The sequence below is a fragment of the Pinus tabuliformis genome, chromosome 1_2, assembly GCF_031772625.1.
Source record: "Pinus tabuliformis cultivar Carrire ecotype Pingquan chromosome 1_2, CPIR1, whole genome shotgun sequence".
Classification (NCBI taxonomy): Eukaryota; Viridiplantae; Streptophyta; class Pinopsida; order Pinales; family Pinaceae; genus Pinus; species Pinus tabuliformis.
The window spans coordinates 8673264-8682456 of NC_142298.1; positions in this window are offsets into that span (position 1 = coordinate 8673264).

Genomic DNA, 9193 nt, shown 5'->3' on the forward strand with positions numbered 1-9193 from the left:
GTAACAGGTGGGAGCTGAATAACAAGCAACAGTAGCAGACTATCAGGTATGTACCTTAAACTGTTAATTGAAAAGAAAAGGTAAAGCCAGCATAATATTACACTACAGTAGTGTAGTACACCTGATAAAGTAGATTATGTAAGACACCAGGAAAACCCTGGGCTGTTGATGAACAGGCAGGGAAAGATTCCAGAGAGGGCAGATTGCCTAATGAAGGTTAAGTCTGATTGTGATCAGATAACCAGCACAGCGGTGCACTAGTCTTGTGGAGGCTGCAGGCCTGCAAGATAGCTCGGGGGGAGATTTCCAGTGTAGTGGATCTCATGGTTGGGCGGTTAAGAGCTATATTGTAACAGGTGGGAGCTGAATAACAAGCAACAGTAGCAGACTATCAGGTATGTACCTTAAACTGTTAATTGAAAAGAAAAGGTAAAGCCAGCATAATATTACACTACAGTAGTGTAGTACACCTGATAAAGTAGATTATGTAACCAGAATGAATGTCTGTGTTTCATTTATTATTTAAGAAGAGAGCTAGGTAGTGCAGATGAATGATTTACTGTATTAGTAGGAAATATTGATACAATTATGAATGTCAGTTTCCTGTACAACTTCAATAAAATTACAGCTTACGCATATATGGAGACTGTGAATACCCTAGTCATTAACATACAGAAACTTAAATAGTAGTATATGTCAACTGCTGCCGAATAAATGAATGATATAACAGTGCACGATATTATATACACCCGGCTGTAGGGAAACAAGTAAATATTCTTTGACAGAAGTGATTAAACATCATAGCCGATAACAAGATTACCCTACACTTAAACCCTGGGTGTGTAAACATGCTACAAGCAGAATCGTTCATGAGCGATATGATAATAGAAATGTACTTGAAGCGGCCGTGGCCGAAAATGTATTAAACATAGCACAGTGATGCATTTATATAAAGAAACGAGAGCATACACGCAAAAACCTATACATCACAGTAGTGCGTTTACATATAAGGAAACGAGGGAGTACATGAAATGGAACCAGAAACTTATCAGCGAACAGCAATACGCTTAAATAGAAACTGTAGGAAACTCAGAACCGAAGTCAATAGGCGAAAAAGGGTTACCACAAGTAAACCCTTTGTAACTTACATCATGAACAAACTTATAAAATCAACCACCAAGAGATTACAGTTATTGGCCGCGGACCATTAAATACAAATAGCAACAATGGATTAAGAAACGAATCATAGAACTGGTATCGCATACATCTAACCATAAGTTCACAACGCCATTCTTTAACATATGCGGCAAGAAAAGGGATGCTTGCTCCCATTAATCCAGGAGCAAGACGAAACCCTGAGACCGCAGTTCAGAGGATGGACACATAACTATAGAAAGCACGGAAACGTTTAATAAAACATAATACAGATGTAAAGTGGATCTGGAACTAGGAAATGCCAGAACAAATCAATAGACAGCTTCCGAATATAAGATTTCATTACTGTGAAGAGGCCGTAAGGTAGGCCATCCGTTAACAAATAATAACTGTATTGAGAGCAGTTGAAAACGAGTCGATTGGATAACCAAATATAGAAGTACTGTTCATATAAGAAAAAGGGTCTATTTAACTCTTTACAACTGAATAAAATCTAAAAAACAAACAGTAACCCTCATTAGGGCCGAAGCCGTAAAACAGAGAGCAACTTCACACGGGGATTCATGGTTACAGTACAGGGATGGAAGCCGCCTGTAGGCCATACCCTGTTGTGAGTAGGGTGAACAGACCTGAGATACAATAGCACAGGTATGAGCCTAAACTCGGCCAGATGAAGCTGTCAATGTTCCAATACATGAAACCCTAAGGTAATACAATCAATGCAAGCTTACCCGGCAGTAAGCGGTGTGACTTCGAGTCCTTTTGGATGAGGCATACGCTGAAACCAAACCCTGCACCGAATATCCTGAAGATCGTGGCGCTGAGACCAAACCCCTGCGCGAGTTATACGGTGTTAGCACGACCGGGTAAGTAACATACATGATAAGATGCAGAAAAATCAAAACATGAATAGCCATTAACAAGCTTGAAGATTGGCCATGACGGGTTACCCATACCTGCACAAGAGAATAGACTGCAGAGACAGAGCTCTGTCGGAGGTAGAGCTGAAGCGTTGATGAAAATGAGCCATAAACCGAAGAACCCGGCAAGTTATATTGTCAACCAAAACCTAGAAATGATCCACACCGTTCAATCTGGATGAGTGATCTTGGCCGTTCGTTTAAGCGGGAGTATGGCTCGTAAACCGAAGGTCAACCTGCCTGTATGGTCACATGCGCTCACGTGGTTCACAGCCACCTGGCCACAGGGCAGTGAGCTGGAAGCTCCTCCGCTCACCAAGTGGCGTTCGGTTAATGCGTACCATCCAACTCTCAGTACAGTTAAGTGAGGGTGCGATGTTAGACGTGTAACCCCGCATATCAAATGAATGTACAAGGGTCATCCATTAAACATACATCAACGTGCCGAGTTTTACACACATGATCATACAAGAAATTCGAATGGGCATGATTATAGCCATGATTAATGATTATACACTTTATAACTAGGTGTTATGTCATGTCAACAGCACTATATTAAACTCAAGGTAGAGGTAGGTATTATGTGATTAAATTTTTTTTTTATGTTGTGTTGGTATAATGAAAGGAGATCGTGACAATGTGGTATCAGAGCTGAAGTTCCAAACTGTGGCCTTTGGGACAGCAGGAACTAAATGAAAAAGTTACACAGTAACAAGTAATTAATTGTCCTTCTTGTGTACTATCAGGAGAAACAAATAAAGACAGTTACCTGTTAACAGTAAAAGAAGATGGAAGAAATGCCGGGAGCTGGCGGCAGCCCTCCGGGAAATGAAGGAGTGTGGGTACAGCTTGGTGCTGAGACACGAAGTACCAATCAAGCAATATTGCAAACTGTTCAGGAGCTGAAGGGAGAGATGGCGCGCCTGCGAGAGGATAATGCCCGCTTAACTGTAGAACAAGAAAGGATATTAAAGAGTTTGTCAGATAAACAAAACCCACCCTTGGCCAGCCCTAGTGCAGAGCAGCAACGGGGCATGGAGGAACGAGATTATGCACCTGGGCTTTCTGAGGAGCAGGAAGATCATTCTGATAATGTACAAGAACAACAAATTTCCAAGAGGCAGAAAGTGGAGTTACAGGGAGAATTCCGAAAAATCAAACCTCCACTCTTTGATGGAGAACAGGAAGAAGCAGCAGAAGCCTGGTTGATCAATATTAATAAATACTTCCAACTTTATGAATATGACCAAAATCTGAAGGCACGGCTGGCTATCTTCCAGCTGCAAGGCAAGGCCACCTTATGGTGGGAAGAAATCAAGATTGTGAAGGGAGTAGGTGAGCAGAGTATAACCTGGGAGAAATTCCAGAAATATTTTAAGGAAAGGTATTTAACTGAGCGTTTTTACGATGAGAAAGCGCGAGAATTCCATGATTTACGCTTAGGACAGCAGTCCATGGATGAATTTATAAATCGTTTCACCTCACTGCTTCGTTACGTGCCCTACATTAAAGAGGAGAAGGCTAAGGTACAGAGGTTTGTGAGTAGTCTACCGGCCTACATAAGGGAACGGATTGAATTTGACAATCCCCGGACTATGGATGAGGCAATTCGGAAGGCTAGAATTTGCTACCAACAGAACAAACAAAAAGGAGAAGTTCCTAACAGAAAATGGAATGAAAGAAAAGGTAGCAGAATTGTTGGAAGCAACAAGGGAAGCCGCAGAGATGGTGGTAAAGGAGCTGGAAAGGGGCAACTTAACAGAAACACAAGCAAGAGTACCTTCCGGCCTAAGCCAAGTGAGAGCAGAATTAGCGAACCTCCTGCTAAATCGGAAGGTGAAGGGAACAGACCTTCAGTTCAGTGCTGGATATGTGAAGGACCACATTATGCTAGGAATTGTCCGCAGCGTAAAAGAACTGAACAAATATCTCAAGTTCATGAAGCCTCAACTGTCGGGGATGTGGCGCGCAGCGTACCAAGGATCAATGCAGCATTAGAAGACCGACAGGCAGAATACCAACCTTCCATGGTAGAATTCGAAGGTAAGATTTCCCACCTTTCTGTAGCTATACTTATTGATCCAGGAGCTACTTTAAGTTATGTTAGTCCAAAAGTAGTGGAACACTGTAAGCTACCACCAGAAAAGTTCAAAAACCCATGGTTGGTCCAGTTAGCTACAGGAGCTAAAAGACGGGTTGTAGCTAAAGTCAATAACTGTTCTTTCACCATAGCCGGACAGCCTGTAACAGCAGACTTGAATGTACTTCCGTTAGGCTCCTACGACATTCTTATTGGCATGGATTGGTTGGAAAAGCACTGGTCGTTGGTAAATTGTAAAACCAAGACCATATACTATAAGGATGATTTGGGGCAGCAACAAGAATTGCAGGGAATTAAACATCCGGTTCAGATACGACCCATCACTGCAACTCAGCTAGCTAAATGCATTCGGAAGAAATGTCAGGTCTATGCTATACAAGTAGGTTACGCGAATCAGAAGAGTAAGATGGCTGCGATAGATGACATTCCTGTGGTACAGGAATTTACAGATGTCTTTCCTGAAGAGGTACCGGGGTTGCCTCCAAGAAGGGACATAGACTTCACCATAGAACTGATACCGGGGGCGGCACCAGTATCGCGAGCTCCATATCGGATGAGCATACCAGAGCTAACAGAATTGAAAATGCAGCTTCAGGAGTTGCTGGACAAACAGTACATTCGACCCAGTGTGTCACCCTGGGGAGCACCAGTATTGTTCGTAAAAAAGAAGGACGGAACTTTGCGCATGTGCATAGATTATCGGCAGCTGAATAAGCTTACGGTCAAAAACAAGTACCCTTTGCCCAGAATAGATGAGCTCTTTGACCAAGTGAAAGGGGCCAAACTGTTTTCCAAAATTGACCTGCGATCTGGTTACCATCAGATCAGGATTAAGGATGAGGACATTGCCAAAACTGCTTTTAGGACACGCTATGGGCACTACGAATTTGTAGTGCTACCTTTTGGGCTGACCAATGCACCTGCCACTTTCATGTGCATGATGAATAGCGTGTTTCACAGATTTCTGGACAAGTTTGTATTGATATTCATTGACGACATATTGATATATTCTCGTTCCCAACAGGAACATGAGGAGCATCTTAGATTGGTGTTGCAAACACTCCGGGAACATCAGTTATATGCTAAGTTTAGCAAATGTGATTTCTTCAAGGAAGAAATCCAGTACTTGGGCCACGTAATTACGAAGGAGGGAATTGCGGTCGACCCTGAGAAAATAAAATCTATTATGGAGTGGCCTATACCTAAGGATGTTGCTGATATCAGATCTTTTATGGGGTTAGCTGGTTATTACCGGAGATTTGTAGAAGGTTTTTCTAGAATAGCCTATCCTATCACCTCCTTACAAAAGAAAGGAAAAATATTCAAATGGACAGCAGATTGTCAGCAGAGTTTTGACCGTTTAAAGCATCTTCTCACCACTGCACCTATACTGAGGATTGCTGATCCTAGTAAGGACTACGTGGTGTGCACCGACGCAAGCAAGGAGGGCGTGGGAGGAGTACTAATGCAGGAAGGGAAGGTTATAGCATATGAATCCAGGAAACTAAAAGAACATGAGCAAAGATACTCTGCGTATGATTTAGAGTTAACTGCTGTGATTCACGCACTAAAGATGTGGCGACATTATCTTCTTGGAAAGAAGTTTCTGTTGTTAACTGATCATCACAGTTTGACGCATTATTTCAGCCAACCTACCTTGAATGCAAGGCAAGGTCGTTGGGCAGATTTTCTAAGCGGATTTGACTTTGAAATAAAGCATTTAAAAGGCAAAGAAAATCGAGTGGCAGATGCCTTAAGCCGAAAGGTTCACTGTTTATGTGAACTATCAGCCAGTAAGTGGCGAAGTACGCTAGTTGAACAGATAAAAACAGCAGCCAATGATGATTCTGAATATCAGCATCTAAAACAGCAGGTTCAACAATCTGATAATGAAAAGTTACAACAAGGGTACACATTGGACAATGTTGGAATGTTGTATTTTAATAAAAAGATGTATGTGCCCGATTCAAGTGACCTTAAGAAGCTGATTTTAGACGAGTTTCATATCAGTCATTACACTGGTCATCCAGGATACCAAAAGATGGTTACAGCACTGAAGAAGGAATACTACTGGCCAAGAATGAAAAAGCAGGTAGTGGAATACCTGGCAAGATGTCTGGAATGCCAGCAAATTAAGGCTGAACATCAACATCCAGCAGGACTGTTGCAGCCTCTGCCTATTCCGGAATGGAAATGGGAGACCATTTCCATGGACTTTATAACCGGGCTACCACGAACGAAGAAGGGCAATGATTCGATTATGGTCGTGGTTGATAAATTGAGTAAAGCAGCACATTTCATACCAGTGCAGTCTACTTACAAGGCAGTACAAATTGCACATCTCTTTATGCAACACGTGTTCCGCTTGCATGGAATGCCAAAGGTAATTATATCAGACCGGGATGTGAAATTCACGTCCACCTTTTGGAGAACTTTGTTTGCCGAGTTAGGCACTCAATTGAATTTCAGCACGGCGTACCACCCACAGACTGATGGTCAAACCGAGCGAGTCAATCAGGTGTTAGAAGACATGCTACGAGCAAATGTAATGTTAAAGCCGAGACAGTGGGAGGAGTATTTGCATTTGGTTGAATTTGCCTACAATAATGGGTATCATACTTCAACTCAGTTAAGCCCCTTTGAGGTCTTATATGGGCGAAAGTGCCACACACCCTCAAGTTGGAGTGGACTGGAGGATAAGTTGAGTTTGGGTCCGGAAATGTTGAAGGATATGGAAAATATGGTAAAAAGAGTGCGAGCAAATTTAAAGGCTGCTCAAGACAGACAGAAAAGCTTTGCAGATAGGAAAAGAAGGTTTGCAGAATACAATATTGGCGACCATGTGTTTGTAAGGATTCAAACCCGAAGGAGTACCTTACAATGGAGTGGTTGCGCCAAGCTGGCTCCTCGATATTTTGGACCGTTTCAGATTTTAGCTAGGGTGGGGCCAGTGGCCTACCAACTAGCTTTACCCAGTCACATTAGGATTCACAATGTGTTTCATGTTTCTGTTCTAAAGAAATATGTATATGACCCAAAACATGTTATTCAATGGCAAGATGTGCGGGTAAGAACCAATACGGTTGTTCAATTATGCAGCATTATTTAATGGGAGATTGATTATGTGCTGGTTGTTTGCAGGTCGAACCGGAAGGCGAGGTTCTGGTCGAACCGCAGAGCATTCTCGACCGGAGAGAAGTGCGGCTGCGGAAACGGGTTATTACCCAAATTAAAGTGCTGTGGCAGCACTATGGTCCTGAGGAGGCTACATGGGAAGATGAGGAACCTTTTAAAAAGACCTACCCGAATTTATTCAATGAGAAAGGACATCGGGACGATGTCCAATCCCAGGGGGGGAAGATGTAATGACTCGGTAATTGTTATTTCAGATAATTACTATGGTAAAACATTATGAGTAATAATTTGTTTTACTAAAGACATTATGAGTTTAAAATAAATATAAGAAATTATTTTTGCACATGTGTATGAATGAAATGATGAAATGCTGGCAACCTCCCAAAGGAGGATTTTCTATTAAAAGGAAAAAATCAGTTATGGAACTGAAAAAGAAACTGCCTCTGACCCAAGGAAAAGGTCCTGGGGGAGGAAAACCCTGGGCTGTTGATGAACAGGCAGGGAAAGATTCCAGAGAGGGCAGATTGCCTAATGAAGGTTAAGTCTGATTGTGATCAGATAACCAGCACAGTGGTGCACTAGTCTTGTGGAGGCTGCAGGCCTGCAAGATAGCTCGGGGGGAGATTTCCAGTGTAGTGGATCTCATGGTTGGGCGGTTAAGAGCTATATTGTAACAGGTGGGAGCTGAATAACAAGTCACAGTAGCAGACTATCAGGTATGTACCTTTAACTGTTAATTTGGAAGAAGAGGTAAAGCCAGCATAGCTACAGTAGTATAGTACTCCCGATAAATAGATTATGTAAACCAGAGTGAATGTCGGTGTTTCATTTATTATATAAGGAAAGAGCTAGGTAGTGCAGGTGAATGAATTCACTGTATTAGTAGGAAATAATTGATACAATTATGAATGTCAGTTTCCCTGTACAATTTCAAGAAAATTACAGTTTACGCTTATATGGAGACTGTAAATAACCTAGACATTAACATACAGAAACTTGAATAGTAAGTATATGTCAACTGCTGCTGAATAAATAAAAGATATAACTGTGCACGATATTATATACACCCGGCTGTAGGGAAACAAGTAAATATTCTTTGACAGAAGTGATTAAACATCATAGCCGATAACAAGATTACCCTACACTTAAACCCTGGGTGTGTAAACATGCTACAAGCAGAATCGTTCATGAGCGATATGATAATAGAAATGTACTTGAAGCGGCCGTGGCCGAAAATGTATTAAACATAGCACAGTGATGCATTTATATAAAGAAACGAGAGCATACACGCAAAAACCTATACATCACAGTAGTGCGTTTACATATAAGGAAACGAGGGAGTACATGAAATGGAACCAGAAACTTATCAGCGAACAGCAATACGCTTAAATAGAAACTGTAGGAAACTCAGAACCGAAGTCAATAGGCGAAAAAGGGTTACCACAAGTAAACCCTTTGTAACTTACATCATGAACAAACTTATAAAATCAACCACCAAGAGATTACAGTTATTGGCCGCGGACCATTAAATACAAATAGCAACAATGGATTAAGAAACGAATCATAGAACTGGTATCGCATACATCTAACCATAAGTTCACAACGCCATTCTTTAACATATGCGGCAAGAAAAGGGATGCTTGCTCCCATTAATCCAGGAGCAAGACGAAACCCTGAGACCGCAGTTCAGAGGATGGACACATAACTATAGAAAGCACGGAAACGTTTAATAAAACATAATACAGATGTAAAGTGGATCTGGAACTAGGAAATGCCAGAACAAATCAATAGACAGCTTCCGAATATAAGATTTCATTACTGTGAAGAGGCCGTAAGGTAGGCCATCCGTTAACAAATAATAACTGTATTGAGAGCAGTTGAA